At 33.8% G+C, this 23187-nt stretch overlaps 2 protein-coding genes across 5 annotated transcripts in view; one reads left to right on the top strand and one right to left on the bottom strand.

The window, feature by feature from the left end:
• LOC143232718 (protein timeless homolog) overlaps positions 1-23187 on the bottom strand; it is a 201229-nt gene that overhangs the window by 47457 nt on the left and 130585 nt on the right. The gene's annotated exons all lie outside the window — the stretch shown is intronic.
• The window catches only part of LOC143232719 (uncharacterized), a 49244-nt gene continuing 48807 nt past the window's right edge, over positions 22751-23187 (top strand). The window contains exon 1 of the mRNA XM_076468464.1: positions 22751-23037. The gene's annotated coding sequence lies outside the window, so the exon portion shown is untranslated. The remainder of the gene's footprint in view (positions 23038-23187) is intronic.

The following is a 23187-nucleotide window of genomic DNA, read 5'->3' as shown; positions in this document are numbered from 1 at the left end:
TTAATGAAATTGTACAAATGTGAACTTGCGTAAACCATGTATAAGCATTTTCACGTCCATTTTTTGAACAGCCACCTTGATAAGTTCCCTGAAAACCTGGGGGGCTGTGAGTGACGAACAAGGAGAACGATTCCACCAAGACCTAAAGGTCATGGAAGAACGCTACCAAGGGCGCTGGGACAAAAGTATGATGGCTGACTACTGCTGGAGCATTAAACGAGGTTGTCCAGATGAAGTGTACAAACGCAAAAGTTACAAACGCAAATTCCTACCTGAATAAAATACACAAACAAATTGATAAGCTATTCCTATAATTTCCTATAATAACGAAACATTAAAAAATAAATAAAATGTCAAATTGCATAAAATCTGTAGCTTGCAGACAAAACCGACTTCAGATTTGAAATCAACACACTCAAATTGACTATAGAAAGGTCTTTTTTAAATGCAACAAAATGTGTGTTCCCCAGTGTTATTTGTAGTTGTTTCTCATACAGACACGTAAAGCACGTAGCATTTGGAAATTAAACACACACAACATTTCTCATACAAACGTGTGATGAATGTTAACATCTAAGATTAGCACGAGTTGATACGTGGTTTCTCAGTTACAATTAAGTAACCTGATATCTTCAGTAAGAAATTGTACGAAGAAATATTAATCTATTGAATTCTTCATGAATCAGTACTTTATTGTTCTTCAAATTCATGTATCAACAAAACATTTTTATTTCTTTAAGTGGGAATTCGTGAAAAATTACGACCTTCTTTATTTTAATAACACTATTTACTGCTAACAAAATTTCTCATTCACTCAACGTAAAACAAATTATGAGTTAAAGAAAAATACAAACATTTTCCCAGTGGTGCTTAATTAACTTATCTCCACACACGTATAGATAATTAAATTCATGGTTGTATTTTCAGGTAAATATAAAACAGTTTTACTGCCCGTTTTCATTAAGAAATGCACTTCTTTTAGCTTTATATAAATTTTTAATTGTCTATTTGTTAAAGTAATAAAGCTTGTTCGAAAATAAACTTTCACTTTCCAAGAATTAATCATAACGATATTATATATTGACTTATGCAAAGTAAATTGTTTTAGAGAAATGCAACATTGAATTATCTATGTCGACTGCGAAGACTAGAACCACGGATTTTTGCGTTGTATGTACGTGTTTTCTTATAGCAAAACCACATCGGGTTATCTATCGAGTCCACCGAGTGGAATCAAACTCCTGATTTTAGCGTTTTAAATCCATAGACTTGCCGCTGTACTAGCGGATGGCGTTTAGCGTTGTACGCCCGTACACTTATTACTGTCCAATACTATAACAGACACAGTATATATCTGATAAATGGTACTAAAAGCACGGATACTTTGAATAGCTTGGTTGTAATTAAAAACTACAACAAGAAATTAACTTCTACATTGTTAATTATGGAATGCGAAATTCGTGATAATTATCCATACCCAACGATATTACTGCTTTCATCTTTGTTACTTATTTAGTAGTAATTGCATTGGGTATGGATAATTATCACGAATTTCGCATTCCATAACTAACAATGTAGAAGTTAATTTCTTGTTGTAGTTTTTAATTACAACCAAGCTATTCAAAGTATCCGTGCTAAGTTGAAAAATCATAATATTGGTTATTATAGGCCTAAACAAGGAGAATAATTTGCCGTCGGTGAATGTTTTGTAGGCTTAAGTTGTTTTATTTAACAGTGTACCTTTTGCTTCTTTGAGCAGCTAAACGTTAATTTCAACAAGATCACGTGCATTTCAAACTAGGATTTATTATGATTTTATATATGTATATTTAACGCATTATTATTATTTTGGCTTTTACGACCGCACAGATACCGCTATGCCACCGAGGCTCAAAAGGGCTTTTTTATATATTTTTTATTTTGTCTCTCTTTCTGCCTGATTCCTGAATATCAACTATCCCAGCTCTAGTAATGTTATTTACATTTATAGTTTCGTGTAATTCAATACAGAAAATTAAAAGCTTCTTTACGTATTTTTGTGATATTTTTAGTGTTTATTAGGGCTAGCTACGAACATTTTATGTTCCAACGTTTCCAAAATACCTCTAACTTAAGTTTATATTAATAGGCATTTAATACAGCAATATTTCAATTGCTACAACAGTAAATTAATCACTTCTGTTTTATCTTAAACGTTGCATGTTTATAATTTAACAGATATAACTGTAACAGTCTAGTGAAATGAAGAAATAATTGTTGTGTACGTTATTATCTGGATATATTGGATTGTTTCAACTATGCAACAAATATACTAAGAAAACACAAAAAGCTTCTACCAGGTTGTTCTATCTGTGAATGATGCAACAATGAAAGAAAACAGGGTTGAAATCATGGCATTACTTGAAAATGTGTGGAAAATGGTGAAAAATCTTTCAGTTTGTTTTATTTTTTTATCATTACTAAATTATTCAAAATATTTAAAAACTGATGACAATAAATATATACTTCAGTTTTATTTAGTGGGCCATATTAAACAAAAAGGATATGAGAATCTGATTAATTTTAAAATACTGATTTAAATATACACATCACCAAGATCATTATCACTTCATAAAAAAGGAAATGTTTTTGAGAACACTAGAATGAATACAACTATAAAAATATTCAAAAGTTCTTACATTTTCTGATATGAATGACTTAAAACTTCGTGTTTATAGGAAAAGCATTTGAAAATAATAAACTAAATATTGGGTAGTGTCATTATATTACAAACTATGAAGATTTACTGACTGCTTTTGATAATAATTCCAAAGAATTAAAAATATTTTCCTTTGAAATTTCTATCATTTTAATACTATATTTTATGAAGAAAGAGAAAAGTTATTTTTCTTCCACATTTTCTCAGAATTAAATGTTTCAAGCTATTAACAAGTAGTTACACAAAACTAGAAAAATGTATAAAATGTCTACATACACTATTTGGAAATGACGTATGTAACAGAAAAACATGTTTTGATAAGTGTTAGAAAATATTTTAACACAGGGTTTATAATTAACTTCAAACTGCAGAAGAACAAGGGCATAAACATGCAGAAGAAACACAGTTTTAAATTCTTAAGTGATAATATTATATTATGAAGGTTAGTAAATAAACAGTTGTAGCTATTTATTTTTATCTTGCAACAATATTACATAATTAAATTATTTTTATTAGAATATTGCAATTGTCTTACAAGAAGACAAATGAGAAAAGCATTGGATAAAAAATGTAAACTTACTAAAACATTGTGATTATGGCTACATGTTGACTTTATACCTATAACATTATTAAAAAAATCATGTTTTCCTTTCAAGTTTCTCAATAAATTCAGTTATCACTTACATAATTTACTTGTTTACATAATAATATACATTTCACTAGATAAATTATTGTTAAATAAATATTTTAACCATGCAGATAAGAAGGCAAAATTTTAAGACTATGTCATGGCTAAAAAATAATAATAATTGTTATAATAATTTCTACTGAGTAAAAATTTAGTTTTGATTTGTATATTTATTTTTATTACTATTTGTAAATATTTTGGCAAAACACATTATGTTCAAACTCAAAAAAGCAGGGTTTGAATTTGAACACACTTTTAGCAGCAGCTCACAGAACTGCTCTGAATTTCTGTGTGTTTGTTTTTTCAAGTACAAACTTTTAATTCATAGTTTTATTTCTTGACTGATTTGAGATCTAATTACAGTTTTGTACTCAGGAAGCCAAACCCTTTCTGATGATGTAGTTGACTACACCCAAGGTCTCATAGATTAATTTTCTCTAATTCTTCCTAAAGAATCTCAATTTGAGGCTAAGCTGGCAAAGATAAAGTCAAATTGGGTATGCCCATGCCTCACACTGAGTATTACTGGTGCACAAAAATATAACTAATAAAAAGAGAAAAAAGGTCTTTTAAATTAATTTAAATTAATTAAATTCCGCCTAAAAGAATTTCAAATGCTGCAGCTATCGAAGATTCTCTCTTGTTTTATATAGTATCTGAGGGCCAAGTAACTAATTTCAATAAAGCAATTCTTAGGACTTGATGAAAAAAAGTTTACTTGTAAATTTAACTTATAATACACAACATAATCCTAATGACACTTTAAACCTGTTACCAAAACATATTGAAGTTGATACTTAGAGTCTAAATGTACATTTTTACAGTTGGTTGTGATAAAAAATCATAAAATATTTAATGCAGCCCAGAAATTAAAATGTTTTTAACAAAGACTCAACATTTCAAATCTTATCAGCTCTCATTATCAGGATGCTATAATGCAGTATTGCACAAATATTAGCTCATATGACTGTGGATACTATAACACAATTTAAATATGAGCTCTCACTATCTGGGGTACTGCAGAAAATATTATACAACATAAATACTAACTTTTATCATTGGGAGGGGGGAGGTATTACAATGCAATGCTACTCACCATCGGGGATACTACAAAAAACTACGATATAGTACTTTACAACTTAAGATTGTTATATGATGAGTTACATCATAGGTTATACCCAACTAAGAACAGTTAAAAAATGTTCAGTATGGAATGACAAAACGAGTGAAAATTAATTCCGCAAGATATGAATGTAATAAAAGAAACTACTATCACTGACCGTGGAAGAAACTGGTTATATATTTCTTGTATACATATATTCTACAACACATTTTAGATCAGACTACGGCGTTTACAGATATATTGCGCAGTTAATTCAGTGGGGCATTACAACATCCTGATAAGTAAAGAATTCAAGTAAATTGGACACATCTTTAGTGCTGTTCTCTGTATGCAGAGATGACACACTGAAACATCTCTGTACTACACTTTTAACACTGAGATAATGAAAAGGTTTTTTAAAAAGTACTAGTTCTAAAAATACAAACCACGCGTCAAGCTAATTTCAAATCTAATACACGTTATTATTGTACGCAAAGGCCTTGCCTAACCTACACGTGTGATTCTTCCCATTTTACTTTGAACAAGAAACCTCTAGACGAAGTAACTCAGTACGTGATGAGCTACTTAACTACCTGTATAAGACTTGATTGAATTTTGTTGTTGTAGATCGAAAGAAAAAACGAAAAAAAGAAATAAGATGTATATAATGAGAGCACCTCAATATCTTCTGTAATCTGAGCTAAGATACGAACATAAAAGCGCTTTCCGTAACTTTATGTTAACAGACTGCAATTACTAATACACGAAACCTGAAAAACGAGTTTATTGGACTGAGTATAGGAAGATTTCTCAACAAAAATAATACATCGATACAAGTCGAGGGGCTTCCAAGTGTAAGGTTGGTAATGTATGGGGATTTTTAAATTTGAAAGTGGTTCGTGAAGTTGTTCATTAATCAACACTCACTTATGATAACACAGGAAAGCACAAACCTCTACTCTTGTACGGTAAATTAAAGGCAAACACTAAAGAACAGTAACACTAAAATACACAAACATGTACAATTAGCAACATACGTAACGAAGAACAGATACACTACATTACGAAATAATCACTACTGAATTATCTTCGATACAATCTGATAATCAATTAATGGCTTTTGAGCTTGGTACAGAATTACTAACTTTAAACAAAAATGGAGTTTTAAGGCTTACGAGGAAATCCCTGAATTAACATTTTATTTCTACACCCGTTTACATTCTGAAATGTTTTGGATTCTCCTGGCACTAAGGTTTATTAAACGTAGCATCTAGATAAAATACAGTCATGTGAAAAAGTTAGGGCACCCCATGTAAGCCTGTGTATTTTTGTAACATTTTTGGATATATAAATATTTAATCTCAATTTCAATAATACTAAGAGATTATAGGAATATAACTAAATAATTAAAACTAAAGAAAAGACTTTAAGATCTTCTGTAAATGTAATTCTACAAAAATGCATATTCTAACTGAGGAAAAAGTTAGGACACCCTACCCCTTAATAGTTAGTGTTACCCCCTGTGGCTGAAATAGCTGCAGTGAGACGCTTCTTGTAGCCATCTACCAGTCTCTAACATCGGTCTGAGGAAAGTTTGCCCCACTCCTCAATGCAGAATTCTTTCAGCTGTGAGATGTTTGACGGGTTTCTTGCATGTACAGCCCGTTTCAAGTCACCCCACAGCATCTCAATGGGATTAAGATCTGGGCTTTAACTCGGCCATTCCAGGACTCTCCATTTCTTAGTTTTCAGCCAGTCCTTGGTGGATTTACTGGTATGTTTTGGGTCATTGTCGTGTTGCAGGGTCCAGTTCCACTTCAGCTTTAATTTCCGTAAAGATGGTCTCACATTATACTCAAGCACCCTCTGATACACAGTAGAATTCATGGTGGATTCTATGATTGTGAGCTGTCCAGGTCCTGCTGCAGCAAAGCAGTCCCAAACCATGACACTTCCACCTCCAGGCTTAACAGTTGGTATGAGGTTCATTTCCTGGAATGCTGTATTTGGTTTACGCCAAACATGTCCTCTGTTCTGGTGTTCAAATAATTCAATTTTGGACTCATCTGTCCAAAGAACATTATTCCAGAAGTCCTGGTCTTTGTCTACATTCTCTCTGGCAAACTTCAGTCTGGCCTTGATGTTTCTCTTAGAGAGCAAATGTTTTCTCCTTGCACACCTCCCATGCAAGTTAAACTTGTGCAGTCTCTTTCCGATTGTAGAGGCATGCACTTTCAGATAAACAGTAGCCAGAACCTGCTGTAGGTCCCGTGATGACATGTTAGGGTGTTTGGAGACCTCTTTCAGCATCTTGCGGTTTGCTCTCGGGGTGAACTTGCTTGGACGACCAGACCTGGGCATGTTGGCAGTTGTTTTGAAAGCCCTCCACTTGTTGACTATTTTCCGGACAGTGGAATGGCTGATTTCAAAATCTTTTGGGATCTTTTTAAATCCCTTACCAGACTCATAAGCTACTATAATTTTTTTTCTGAAGACAGCTCTTTTGCTCTCACCATAGTGCTCACTCTCACTTCAACAGTCAGGAGCACACCAAACTAAATGCCTGAGGTTTAAATAGGGGCAAGCCTCATTCAAAATGCTGAGTAACGATCTTCTAATCATGTGCACCTGGTGTGATACACCTGCGTGTGAGTTGAGCCATTGTAAATAGGAATAAATGTGGGGGTGTCCTAACTTTTTCCTCAGTTAGAATATGCATTTTTGTAAAATTACATTTACAGAAGATCTTGAAAAGTCTTTTCTTCAGTTTTAATTGTTTAGTTATATTCCCATAATCTCTCAGTATTGTTAAAATTGAAATTAAATATCTATATATCCAAAAAGGTTACAAAAATAGACAGGCTTTCATAGGGTGTCCTAACTTTTTCACATGACTGTATATAATTATAATGCACTCGAACAAAGTAAATAAAACTTTTCTGTAAACGTTGCGTAATTTCGTTACAGAAGGGCAAAAGACTCGAATAATATAATAAAGACTGGAATTTCCAGCGAAATATTCTTTTGGAGGTGATGCTGTTTCAGACAATTTGGTTGAAATCTATCATTTCAGGAGAACTTCTTAAAGACTGTGATAATCAGTCAAAAAGCTCACACCTTCCCGTCAAGTAAACACGATTTTACTAGAAGCGCACACTTCGAAATTTCAAACTCAGGTGATTCGCTCAAATCTAATCCGTTTATGAGATTTACATCCTATTGGAAGCATACAGTTTCAGGAAGAGGCCCAGCATGGCTAGGTGGTTAGGGCGTCTGAATCGCAATCTGAGGGTGGTGATTCGAATCCTCGTCCACCCCAACCATGCTCACCCTTTCAGCCGTGGGGACGGTATAATGTTCGTTCAATCCCACTATTCGTTAGTAAAAGAATAGCCCAAGAGTTGGCGGTTGTTGGTGATGACTAGCTAGATAACTTTCCTCTAGTCTCACACTGCTAAATTAGGGACGGCTAGTGCAGATAATCTTCGTGTAGCTTTGGGCGAAATATAAAACAAACAAAATAGCTCCAGAAGAACATTACTACTGTTTTTAAGTTTCATAAATTCTCTTTTTAACCTACTAATTCAAAAATGTAATGATTTACATCAACGGTGTAGCTACTTATCCCGAAGTTCAATACAAACTCCTACACGTTTTTATTTTCCACATTTTGTACAAAAATACCACAAAGGGTTGGCCAAAAACAAGTTTGTTTGTTTGTTCAGAATCAAGCACAAAACTACACAATGGTCTGCCACCTACGGATATCGAAACCCGCTTTCTACGGGTGCGAGTCCGCAGACATACCGCTGTGGCACTCGGGGGGCTCAAAACATATAAATACGAGTTTTTGTAAAAAAAAAAATGTTGCGCTCAATTCAATATATTACACCATTTTTACGATTCAAGTTAACCAGCGTTTTTTTCAAGAATTAGCATAAACATATTTTATTCAATAAAGCAAGAGTAGCCACACTGACGTTTCGAAACGCTAGTAACATACTTTAACACCAGTTTTGTAGTGTAGTATGAGTGAAACAGTAACTGCGAAGTAACAACTGTATTGCTGAAAATATTACCTTACTATGTATATCAAAAAGAGCAACGTTGTTGTAATTGTTGTAGTATATTTCAATTACGCAACTTCACGAAATAACAGGAGTAACGAATCCGACACCTTGGCCACAAAAACACACACATCACCAATGTAGCTAACTTGTGCGTTTTAATTAAAAAACAGTCGACGATCGTGGTATATACGGTGATTCGAAGGAGTTTTATTACAACAAGTTAGCTTCCAATACCTTTACGCGTCAATCTGAATTAATACTAAATCACTTTACGTCAAGATTTATCGACTAAAATTAACATAAATAAGCACAATCCTTACACATCAGCTACAAATCTGGAGCTATAATATTTAAACATTATCTGTAGCACGTTCTTATTATACGCGTATGAAAGGCCAAGATCTTAGTATTTTAACACTCAGCAGTATATATGTATATTACCATAAAGTACAAAAGATTCATGCAACCTTATACACACAAAAAAAAACTTGTTCAAAAATAAATTATAATTTAACGTGACATCAAATAAAGCTACAAAATCTATGTATTTAACGTGACTTGTTATCAAAACAGCCTTAGAGGTACGTCATAAGCTTTACCAAATACTCACTAAACCTTTTATAAATATTTTGGATATATATGTTCAATCTCTCTATAGTTTTAGCTTGAAAGGCAAGTGTAGTTTAATTACTCAGTGCAAGTTGTTTTGGTTTTTTCATTTCACGCAGCTACTCGAGGGCTATCTGCGTTAGCCGTCCCTAATTCATCAGTGTAAGATAAGAGGCAAGGCAGTTAATCATCAACACCCACCGCCATCTACTCTTTTACTAACGAATAGTGGGACTGACCGTTACATTACAACGCTCCCACGGCTGAAAGGGCGAGCATGTTTGGTGCGACGGGTATTCGAACCCGCGACCCTCGAATTACGAGTCGATTGAGTGTAAGAACTAAGAATGTTAAGCACGTGAACAAATATTCTCGTGTGTATATAATATCTTTGAGTATTTTGGTTTATGGGAAAGTGTAAAGAGATACCTACGTATAATGACTGAATATACAAATATGAACACATACATGCATATTTTCTCTGCTTTACTTGCAAATACAATCTTGGCCAAAATATTTGCGTATTTTGTAACAAGATTATTATTATTAAAATAGAATACAAATACACTTAGTGCTGTCAAACTGATAAATGTATGTTATATTAAAAATCCACACATGTAATTTATATAATATGACACGTTCTACGGACATCATGAACGATTTATTACAACAGAAAATCTTTTTTTTTTTTTAGACGTTTTTAGCAAGGTATATAATTCAACATTTCATCTATCACAACAAAACCTTACCAAAAGGTAAATAATAAAATATAACACCAAATTATTATAAACAGCGTCTGTAACCTTATATCAGTTCATATTAAACATTCAGTACTTGATTGATCCTCTTCGTACTCTAATAACCTCCTCAGGGCAACATGTTGTCAATGATATTGTTGATGTAATCATTTGTGATTTTATCCCAATTTGTCACTAGAAGGCGCTGTAAACCAGCTACAGTAGCTGGTTTAGGGTCGCGCTTAGAAATTTTCCGGACCAGTTCTGTTCAACATTTCTCAATGGAATTACAATCTGCTAAGTTTGCTGACTGTGGTAATCTTATAAAGTCCTCCTGGTCGAAATAATACTGTACAATATATGCAGCGAAGCACTGTCATCTTGGAAAAGAAAGTTATATCTAGCATATGGCAGAAATAGCGTTTCCATGTGATGCCTGTAGGAGGCGCCATTTACTTTTATCTGGAAAGTATGAAGAGAAGTTTTTTCATCATGGCGAATATGTGTCCAAACATGTATTGCACAACATCCTGTGTATTCCTTGAAGGAAACAGCCTTCCTTCATCTGTTCTCTAGGTAAACTGTGAATACGGATTCTACTACCAGCAAAAAAGCAGGACTCATCTGAAGACATAACGTTTCCAATATCGCAGCTGTAAGTTAGTATGCTGTCTTTAGTTAATAACCTTGTATGGCCAGTCTCTTATTCACTGTTTTTCTGGATACCATAGAATAAATGTGTTCATTCCATTCCTGTCGTAAGATGTTGCAAGACTTCTTTGGATCTTCATGTGTTACCATGGTAAAAAAAAATGGTCATCTTTCGAGGTAGTAGTTTTTCGGGAGCTTGTTTTGTTTGTTTGTTTTGGAATTTCGCACAAAGCTACTCGAGGGCTATCTGTGCTAGCCGTCCCTAATTTAGCAGTGTAAAACTAGAGGGAAGGCAGCTAGTCATCACCACCCACCGCCAACTCTTGGGCTACTCTTTTACCAACGAATAGTGGGATTGACCATCACATTATAACGCCCCCACGGCTGGGAGGGCGAGCATGTTTGGCGCGACTCGGGCGCGAACCCGCGACCCTCAGATTACGAAGCGCATGCCTTAACGCGCTAGGCCATGCCAGGCCCTTTTTCGGGAGGTACCGATAGCCTTTCCTGAAACAATATTTCCTATTTCCAATAACGTTTGAAGATTCTGGATACAGTGTACTGTAGTACACTTTTGTTCTGACAATGTTCGTTTGCTTCATAGAATTTTTCGACAGTCGAAAAATTTGACACCCTATAAGTTCTAACACGTGATGAGGCACGACTCAACATTAAGCACAGAGAAACTGTCTTAACAAAGCGTTGATCTGTTCCGAATTTTTTTAATCAAAGGCACATCTTTTTATAAAACAAAAAACAAATGTGTATAGATGTCTTGTGACACAAATACTTAAACACTTGTGTATCCAGAATAACAACTCTGTTCATGCGCTACCATCTCTGTTAATACTCCATGCATGTGGGCAATAGCACCAACAGATAACAGAATGCAAACATTTTGGCAAAAACTGTAAGATAATTAAAACTATATATTTTCCAAAAACACAAATTCTCACACGTCTTTACAAAACGTTATGATATAAACACTTTATTTTCTTCAAGTTAGCACGGTGTGAACTTTCACACATCTAAATACCTGTTGCTGCTTTAAATTTACAGTATTGTCCCAAAATATTTTCCCACAGATACCCTTGTGTGCATGAAAGACAAATAATCAAAACTTGAGGTCCTGAAATAAAATTACTATAATTCGTTTATAACTTCTTGTTCACTTAAGAAAGCGTAAATGGCGTCTTGTTCACCACGACAAATCGAATCCAGGATTTTAGCATTTTAAGTCAATAAACTTTCCACTGATCCAGCAGTGGACTATACCTTTACTAAAAACAAATGTAGTAAGAATCTTATCCTTCAAATTATTTACATCACTAAAATAATCATTATGATTGCGTAACTAAACAGTATTTGGAAATTTCTTAAAATTGTCCATATTCCACTAATCGATAATCGGCTCTTCTGTCTTTATTTTACAACAAATAAGAATGAAATATTAACATATTTAGCTAAGTTACACAAGCATTCGAAACATAACGCAAAATAACATAAATGTGAAGTTAAACGAAACTAAGATTATTTTTTTTCAGGGAGAGTGTTTCTGATAGCTCAACAAGAGATAATTAATCTTAAGAACTGAGTGATGTTTAGTAATATTTGAATTTTGTAAGTTCTAAATTAAAGTTACGAGAAGCAAAACTGTTTGCTTTGTATTTAAAAAAATCCTTGAAAAACTCACTTTTGCACTATTTTAAAGCCGGGTCTTTGAAAACTTTCCCAAAGACTCAAAAATTCACAAAAAACAGAAATGTTTCAAACAGAAACGAAAATATTCCTGAAAAACTTTTGGAAAAAACACAACTCAATTGAGGACAATTTTTCGCCTTGAAAAGTTGCGAAGAAGAAAATCTGAATGTTATTCCTGCTAATACTGCCATTTTCCACAACGAAGTAAATATTACGTCATCACGAACAGATCTTACACTAACGTTGGGTTTCCCAACATTACAAAAAAAAAGTATATCTACAACGGATATTAAAACTTCCACAGATAAAACTTTTGTATCGGAAGGTCTCTCGAGCCTATTTCATAAAAATGTTTCATCATTTTTTGTTTCTTCAATTGATAAAATCATGAATTAGTGTGAATAAAATACACAACAAAATACAACTAGAAATACTAAGTAAACGCTTAAAATTTCCGCATCACCAACCACCTAGTAAAAAATACTACGTATTACTAGTTGGAAGGTCCCGGGGGCTCAGCGGTAAGGATTTATATTACTGCAACTCGTGGTTCGATCTCTGTGGTAAATACAGCACAGATATTTGATATTGTAACTTTGCGCAAATCAAAAGTTAACGAGTTTTGCTTAAATTAAAAATGTTTTTAAGCAAAAGTAAAAATCATAAACGTCTATGATCGCTGTCGTTTTATGTGTATATATTTGTTATTCACAAGTGATTATTTCTTTTCAGAAACTATGAGAAATTAACATCTAGTAAGCTTTCTATTCATATATACACTGTTGGTCAAAATCTTAAGACCAATGAATATAAAGATAAAATATGCATTTTGGGTTGTTAGACTCAACCACTTATTTTAATAGAGCTTCAAAAAAAAAAAATAAGAAAAGGGAAAATAAAAATTTTTAACATAAAATAGGGAAAATATGAACAATATGAAATTAGCCTAAATACTAGCTGGTCAAAAGTTTAAGACCATACTGAAACGAAGCGTTAATCGGTAAACACGTAACGAGATTTAATCATTTGTGTTCAAACATTAGCGTTGTCAACATCTCCTGTGTTACATTGGGTAAAATCATGGCAAAGGCTAAAAAGTTGGCAGAGTTTGAACGTGGCAGAATTGTCAAGCTGCTAAGGCAAGGTTTCTCTCAACGTGCCATCGCTGGTGAGATTGGGCGTAGTAAAACTGCTGTTGCAAATTTCTTAAAAAACCCTGAGGGATACGGAACGAGAATTCCAAGTGGTCGGCCCAAGAAAATTTCGCCGGCGTTGAGGAGGATTCGACGGGTTGTCCAGCAAGACACCAGCCGATCGTCGAACCACATTAAGGTCCTTATGGACGCGGAATGCAGTTCAAGAACAATAAGACGACATGTTCGAGAGAAAGGCTTTAAAAACCATAAACGTCTTCAAAGGTCACGCCTCCTTCCACACCACGAAACAGCTCGGTTAAACTTTGCTGAAAAGCACCGAATATGAGACGTAGAAAAGTGGAAGGTTTTGTTCTCTGATGAGAAAAAAATTAACCTAGATGGTACAGATGGCTTCCAACGTTACTGGCACATTTTCTACATGACCAGTGGAGGAGGTTCCATTATGATCTGAGGTGCTTTCTCCTTTCATGGAACAATGGAGCTTCAGGTTATACAGGGGTGTCAAACAACAGCTGGCTACATTGGCATGTTGGAAAGAGCATCCTTATTGACTGAAGGCCCTCGCTTGTGTAGAAATGACTGGATCTTTCAGCAGGACAACGCTGCAATCTACAATTCCCGCAGGACAAAGGACTTTTTCATGGCGAATAACGTGATTCTTTTGGACCATCCAGAGTGTTCACCCAAACTGAATCCCATTGAAAATATTTGGGGGTGGATGGCAAGGGAAGTCTATAGAAATGGACGCCAGTTCCAAACAGTGCATAGTCTTCGTGAAGACATCTTCACCACTTGGAATAAGATTCCAGCCAGCCTTTTGCAAACGCTTATATCGTCCATGCCAAAGCGAATGTTTGAAGTTATTCGCAATGACAGCCGTGCAACTCGTACTCTGGTTAGGACTCCTTTTTGATATGGTCTTAAACTTTTGACCAGCTAGTATTTAGGCTAATTTCATAGTGTTCACATTTTCCCTATTAAATGCTAAAAAAGTTTTTATTGTTATTTTCCCCTTTATTATTTGCATCTTTCGAAGCTCTACTCAAATAAGTGGTTAAGTCTAACAACACAAAATGCATATTTTTTTTCTTTATGTTCATTGGCTTTACGATTTTGGCCAGCAGTGTATTCGGGTATATGATGCAAATATATAGAACCTCCTTGTTAATCAAAAACATATTTATAAAGTTGGATTTCAGAGAGATAGTTGTGGAAAATGCAATGATAATTCTTAACACACAGTTTTTATCACTCATCTTTGCCTTAACACTACCTGAAAAATTATCTAATAATTACTCCTATTCTCTATTCCAAAATTAAATAATATGCAAAGAATAATTAATATATCTCACGACCAACACAATGGTAATTTATGCCCACCACAGGTATCAAAACCCGGGTTTTAGTGTTGCAAACCTTGACTTACCGCTGAGCCACTGAGGGTTATTAACAGAATTTGATATATGTAGAAGATTAACCGAAATAATTGCTAAACTGAACTTCTCAGCGTCACTAATGATCAATGTGTAGCTTCTATAGAAATTAAAATAATTAAAAATCAGGAGCGGCGTTTCACATTTTCATTCCAATCAAACTGTATCTACTACTTTATAACTATATATAAAAATAGGTTTGAAATTAATTGAACTTTTTTTTACCCATATTATACATTTTGAGGTTTTGAAAATAAAAAAAAAAGTGTCGGTTGTTCTTTTTAAAGAAAACACTTCATAAACGTAAAGTTAATATAAATGTTGATACAAAGCTATGCGTGTTTCTGAATAACAATAAATAACAACCACTTATTTTGTAGCAATATTCTGTGAATTTACAGGTGGTACAAACGCATCTTCCCTATTTTAAAATTTAATAATTAACAAAGGAAATACAACCGTGTAGTTTTATTTTATTTTTTTGTAGCCCACCTAAAACTGAAATGTCACTATACTTGTACATGTGCACCATTAATGGCTTTCAGCACATCTAACCGATATGAGATTTCAGTCCATGCTCGCTGCAACACCTCCACAGTTACCGTGACTATGGCGTCTATTATCCTGCTAGTTAGCTCTGTGGTGTTTGCTATAAGTAAGCGATACAAGATATATCCTTAACATACCCCCAAACTTCTTTTCTGTACTGGCCGTCCATATTTACGCTGCACCACATCCATTAACTTAAGTTTTTCCAAGCTAAATAACACATTAAACCGTTTCTTGCATAGTTGCAATTTTATGTGGTAACACTATACACTAAAGTGAAAGAAAAAATATACCAAAAACATGACAGTAAAAACTATTTTAAGTTGATTACAAGATATTGAAAACTGCGTGGCAATTCTATTATTAAAATATAAAATAGGACATACAATTTTGGATCGCCTCTACATTACTACTTCCACGTACAACAGTGGAAATACGAAGCTAAATACCAATTTTATTAACAAATGGAAAGCTCATAAAAAGAAAAGGAAAAAAATCGAAGAGAGTAATAAGGTCTCTGGTTCCATCCCATAAACGATGTGGACAAGTCCAAAAATAAACTTAAAGGTGTGTTCAATATAAATCACTTAGGTTTAGGGTAATTCATGAGATTAAAAGAAAACACCCAGAGTTCTTGTCGATCTTAAAAGACCAATCAACTTTTAGAATTGTTAATTCAGTTATGGTATCATATACCACTATTTCTCAACCACGTTGAGATCAGTAGGATTTACCGAAAACAAAATCACCAAAAACTGAGAATATTCTTTTGTAAATCGTAACGATTCTTCGTTGTACTTACATTTTAGTAGTCTGCGATAATTTTATAGAGAGACAGCAACCCAGCTCCTGGTATCAAAAAGGTTAAGAAACGTTGGTCAATACGACCACCGCTTTCGATCAAGGGTCTTCATGGAAATCTAGTCAACGACTGATGTACAATCGCAAAAACTCTGCCGAAGTACTTTAATTTGATTTGTATCATACTTTTGAAAACCTTAAGATCAGTTGGCTGGATATCATGTACGATGATTTTATATGCTGCTTATTACACCTATTTACACTTTACTATCCATACAAATACTTGTGCAAAAGAAAGATAAATACTACACCCATAAATTCATTATCCTTTGACATTTCTCATTTGAAATATCTTTTAATAATGGCGTTTCCACAGGAAGAAGAGGAATATCTTACATAATGTAAATTTAATTGTTCACAAATATGTTCATGTTATTAAAGGGCGAATATTAAAATTCTCAATAAAAACAGGATGTATTTGAGATAATGGTGATGCTCTCAATACAAAGTTTTAAGAAAGGAGTTTTTAATGAAGATAAATCCTGCAGAAAAACACCTCATGAAAATATTCGTATGTTTTTGTTTTTTGGATTTCGCAAAAAGCTACAAGAGGGTTATCTGAGCTGGCCGTCCACAATTTAGCAGTGTAAGAGTAGATGGAAGGCAGCTAGTCATCACCACCCACCGCCAACTCTTGGGTTACTCTTTTACCAACGAATAGTGGGATTGACCGTAACTTTATAACGTTTCTACGGCTGAAAGGGCGAACATGTTTGATATGACGGGAATTCGAACCCGCGACCCTCAGATTAAGAGTCGAACGCTCTAACCACCTGGCCATGCAGGGCCGATGATATTTCTTTCAGTTTGTTCTTTCTAAAAAGCCACACAATAAGCTAACTGCGCTATGTCCCCGATTTTTTAGCATCCTAAGTCCATAAACTTATCGGCGACCCATCAGAGGACAAGTTTCTGTCGAAAGATAATATTAACAAAGATATAGTTTTTGGTATAAAATATCCACAACATGAACGGCATTTTTTAACAATAACTTCTTCACAATACCCTGAGTAAGAAGCACATAATTATCTTTATTTTTTTCTGAAAACGAAGAAATTTTAGGTGGGTGTTTAGATAGATGGATGTATTGATTAATTTACAACTGCGTCATGAAAACGAATACAAATTACAACATAAATGTGAATAAAAGGTATTCAAACTACTGGGAAGCAAAAATGTATGATTGCACTGGACAACAAAATATTGTTACTGAAAAAAAATTAAGTGGTTTAGAGCTATTTGATCTTGCTAACTTCAATTTGTTTAGCGCTCTAAAGTTTAGAGTTATTGTAATATTTCAATATTTTATCAGTACTATGTGAAATACCATACAATAGATTTATGACATAAACGTTTAAGTTTAGAAACTGACTGTATTGTATTGGTGTAAAATTCCAAATATATAAGCTACTTCCTCACAATCTGATCGTAGCAAATTGAACCACTTTTACTTATAACCACGCTCACCTGCTCTATCAAAGAGTCACGAAACGCTCACATACTCGGATTGCTAGAGCATTCGAGAAGTCTGCATCTCAGAACTGCTGGTATGGGTATTAACACTTTTATTAATAAGCAGAGAATAACTTTTCGACCTTCCTAGGTCATCTTCATGTTAACGTTGTTCTCTGCTTATCAATAAAAATGTTAATGTCCATACAAGCTGTTCTGAGATACATATTTTTTTTCAAGTGGGTTTTTCGTCATTAAGAATTTGAAAAGTCTCTCGACTGAGCATAAAAGGTGCAGAGTCAGACGCCTCTCTCTCTCTCACTCAATTGGTCACTTCGCCTCACTCCATACATACAGGCAAAACAAAAGTCTAATCTTCTTCCTGTTATCATGCTCACGATATAATAATATTCTGTAAAACTTTATTTTTAAAATATTTTAAAATCTAGTTCTGTAAACACAAATTATTTTATATTTTTTAGAAAATCACTTCTAATAAAGTCCTAAAATCTCTCAAACAGTTTCCGCTACATTTGTGGAAAATATATTACAGTTTCACAAATGAAAAACATCACATACAAGGTAACGATAATTTACTGCCAATAGTTTGGGTGTAAAATTAGTTATCAAGAAAAACATTGGGCTCCACATATGTGTTCTACAGTTTGTACACCTTGCTCGACACACTACCCCAATAAGAAGAAAGTAAGTATGCCATCTGCAGTTCCCATGATATGGCCTGAAATCATCAAAGATAGTCTGACTATTATTTATTTTTGCATGTCTAATGTTTCTGGATAGTTAGGCAAAGCGAAACAATGCATTAGGTATCCGGATATTGCATCTGGAATGACACCAGTACATCATATGGATATTTTTCCCGTGCCACATCCACCACTGAATTGGGAAACAGAAGAGCTATCCTGGGAAGAAGACAATGAGTTATCTTCATTCTCTTCATCTAATAATCCTACTTCTGTGACATTTAAACATAAACTACCTCATCTGATTACACAAGAAGAGCTAGATGATCTGATTCGTAACTTTCCTTTATCAAAACAACATGGAGAACGTCTTGGCTCTCGTTTACAGCAATAAAATTTATTAACTCTAGGAACAAGAGCTACAATTTACTAAAGCCACCATCAAAGTCTTGCTTCTCACTACAGCATACAAGATACTTTGTGTTTCTTTACAAATACTAATGGGAGAATTAGGTACTGAATATTGTCCTGAAGAATGGAGAATTTTTAACAACTCATAAAGTTAGTCTGAAAGCTGTAGTTTTGAACAATTCGAACACAAAGCCATCGTTCGTGTTGTTCATGCTATGAACATGAAAGAAACTTATCAAAGCATACCGATTATATATATATTCTTAAATGGAAATTTCAACAAATAAATAACGTTTTTAAAGTTATTTTCGCGATACATAATAATATTTAAGAAAATCTATCATAACTCAAAAACTAGAAGCCATCAGTAATTTTAGACATCACTTGTGAAATAAGCGTAATCAAACTACTCAGAAACGGTTTTATTATTCTAGAAGCAATAATCATTTTTGTTACCTAGTGTTATCAATCGCCAAATCAAATCTGAAGAAAAGATTATGAACTTACTGAAGTATAAATACTTAAGTTAATCACAATTATTACAAGTAACTTACAAATACATTACAAAGTTACTTTAACAATTATTTTATATTTCTAGTGTTGGTGTCATTCAGGCCTTGTTAAACTCTGAGTCAGTCATGTTGCCAACTCGAAGTCTTTCCTCGTTAAACTGAAGTCAATGATCAAACATGGAATGACCTTTATTAAAAAAACATTGTGACGTACGATGCATGGCAACCACCAACGTCTAGATTATTCACAACAGTTTTGCTTTAACGTTTTGTTTAATTGTAATAAATGTGTTATAAATTATAAAAAAAACTATGAAAAACCAAAATATAGACCTAATCAAAAACAAGTCCGTCTTATTTGCTTCCCATAAGCAGAATAATGGAAACAGTTTCTTCCTTAAATCCGTGAATGCTGATTGGTTATGGAAAAAAATATGATTTTTCTCTTGACTAATTTAATCCAAAGCGCCATCTGTTCATGAATTTCAGAATAATGATAAGTGTCTTCACATATAATCACCTCATCAACGTCAGCCATCTGAGGGCACTGCCGTCTTGCTTTGAATAATATTTTACTGACAATTAAAATAGCTTTATTACAACACATGATATTACTGTAACACCGATATTCAACATTTATGATGATAGAAAAACACACAAGTTCAAGAAATATTGATACTTAACCATAAAGCGACAACACATTACGTTTAAAAGTTTGTCTGTGAATTATCAAGTCAGTGCTCCCAAACTTTTCCACCGACAACACCTTAACCTATTTAATTTGATTTATGCGACATCTCTGCTGCCACATGCAATGTTTTTCGTAGTTTTTTTTTAGTTCTTTATTATTCTGTATTCAGTGAAACTCTCACGACACCCCTAGCGATTAAACGCAAGTTTGTTAACAGTGTACTACGTGCTTTCCACACCTTTTCTCATGTACGCTTATATAATGTTTCGCACCTGGTTTAATCCGTTTTGTTTTTTACTCTAATAGTTTGATATCAATATTTTATCGTCATTTTAACGAACACCTTACTTACTAGTTAAATCACAAACGCAGGTATAATGAAGGTAAACTTCTTCGTTTACATTCCTCCTCCCAAAAAACTTGGCCAATGTTCTGGCTAAACACTGATGATCGTTGAAATCATAACACTAAAATCACCAATGGTGTCCTATGGATCAAGTTGGTTTTTAATCACGTTGTTCTAAGCTATTTAAGCATAGATCTTTTTAGATCTTTGTTTGCTCGTAATGACATGTAAATTACATTAAGAGTTTCACCAAATTTTGTCTAAGTTTTTTTGCATAACGAGCAAAAATATAGAATGGCTAACACAATACGTAGGCCTAATGTTTTTGTCTGTTGTATTTTTCTAAATTCATTTTGAGTATTAACTAGCTTAGGAAAACATGTTTATGAACTGAAGTCGCAAATCTAAAACCAAATGAGCACAAAATATATCTAAATGAAATTTTAAAAATCGCTAAGAGATAGAAGACTTGTGTGGCTGCAAGTATTTTTGTATTTCATTTCTTCTCTCCGTAATTTATATTATTCTAAACGTTTTTGCTATGCACTACTTCTAAATGGTTTATTTATTTATTTTTGTATAATGTTCCCAGGTCAACTCCGAATTAAAACTGACCTAAAATGAATAAAACTAGCATTCGTGTCTGTTTCCATAAAAAGAAATACCGACCTAAAATGTTAAATTCCAGAAGCCCATTAGAAAAAATGATATTTACATATACGGAATGGATGAAAAGTTAGAGCTGAAAACTCCTAAGTTGAGAAAGAGAAGGAATTTTGGAAATTTCGTATCATATTAAGACAACCGTAGCATAAGCATGTATCCAAGACACTGAACGATCAATCAAAGAAAATAATAATAAAAAAATGTAGTGAATAATACGAAACGTTATTTGATGATATTATGTAGATGAATTCCAAGAATCGACCAGGACTCCGTTGTATTGGTAAAAACGTATTTTGAAAAAAGGGGGAAAAACAACTTCTTTTAAAACGTTTTTTTCTATTCCATACAAGTATTTATTTTAAATTTTCATATGAGGCGCAGTTGATTATAGTACAATACAGCAGTGGTATTTGACGTCACTTAAAACGTGCTCTTATCAAACTAGGCGTAACCGGTATCCGATTAGATACTGTGTAAATTGTGAAATATTAGAAGAATTACGAACTTACAACAAGCCTGAACTACAGAAAAAAAAAGCTATATGCCTTTGATGTTTTTGGGAAGAATTCTGTTTGTCTGATTACTTTTCTTCAAAGCTTCATCGCGGAAGAATGGAATCGAACCACGGATTTTAGCGCCCAAAGTCCCTAAATTTACCACTATCAGAACGACATATGATCACAAACATCACTAAGATATCTCTGAACGAAGACTGAGATAAAAGTTTAATGGCTTCATTAGAAGTACACAACCACGTTATCCATAAGGTTACAAACACCAGTAACATTCTTAAAACGCCTGACAAATTTGGACGTCGGTAAACTAGTAAATTCTCTTACACAAATGATAACTGCGAACACTGCCAACAGTATGACTATTACTTGTACGAATCTGATAGAAGTACGTTAGTAACCGTTCTTTCCATGATTCGTAAATTCATTGATAATTATAACACAGCGCGACACACATCACTTAATCTCTTCCCGTGTATAATCACCAGTAAGACACTGGCAACAGGATTGAATGACACTAAACCTGGAATATTATTAACACGTAAAACGTGCACATCATTTCCCTGGTGGGTTTTTGTTTTTCTTAAATAGATTACAGCTTCAGTCTCACTTGTGTGAAAAAAATACAAGCAATTTCGATCTCTTGAACACTTTCTATGTTTCAACTTTCCTTGCTACTGAAGAAACGCCAAGTTCTATTGTTACTCAATTTTCAACTCTATAGAGAAATGTGGATTTCAATATTAAAATCAAAAGCAGGCGTTCTACTCAATGTAATAACAATTTGAGAAAAACAACAATAAAAACTATGAAACATAATTATAATTAAGCCAAAGAACTGTTCAGCAAGAAACCATTAAGTAGATAACAGGCACAAGTTTGTGTGCTCACACACGTATTATGTTTTTTATTTCACTGTAAAATGAATAACAGCTAACCATCCACCATTATGTTTTTTTCTGTCTGTAATCTTTTAGTCAGGACGTTTGAAGACTAATTAAAACGAATGGAGTTAAAGGACAACTATACCCATCATCATTAATACATTATAATACTTAATCACGTATGTTCAACCATATTGCACATACTAAAGAAACCGCTCTTATATATGTATATAGGATTGAATATGGGCGACCCCTTGCGGCAAGAAACATTATGAAAAGGCGCTTACCAATCGAAAGAATGCCACAAAACCGAAGACAACCGGAACAACCTATTCGTATATCGAGTTGTAAGCCAGCGCACTGGCGTTATTGAATTTACACAGCCCAACTGTGACTGGCACGGGCTCACCAGTTATTTATTTTAGGGCAAGGCATCCATGAACTCAGATGGTCGGCATTTTTCAATATCAGCGTTAATAAAACAACTGCTTTTCATATGAGCTAAGTCTATGACAACAAGTCTATATCTAAAATACCAACATCGACTCGACTCGCTACATCACTATCTTTTATAAAATCGACAAAAGAAACTGACACCGACAGGTAAGCTTTCTTAAAACAATCTATGCAAGTTAATATATATAGTTGATTTAAATTTATTTCCTGTTGAATAAAAAAGACGACGATTTCTATCATACGTAAATTAACGTGCTTACTTTTAGTTTATGTTGCATCATTTTGAAAGCACAGTTC

This window comes from Tachypleus tridentatus, chromosome 11 (assembly GCF_004210375.1).
Source record: "Tachypleus tridentatus isolate NWPU-2018 chromosome 11, ASM421037v1, whole genome shotgun sequence".
NCBI classification, from domain to species: Eukaryota; Metazoa; Arthropoda; class Merostomata; order Xiphosura; family Limulidae; genus Tachypleus; species Tachypleus tridentatus.
This window is presented reverse-complemented; position numbering and strand designations above follow the sequence as displayed.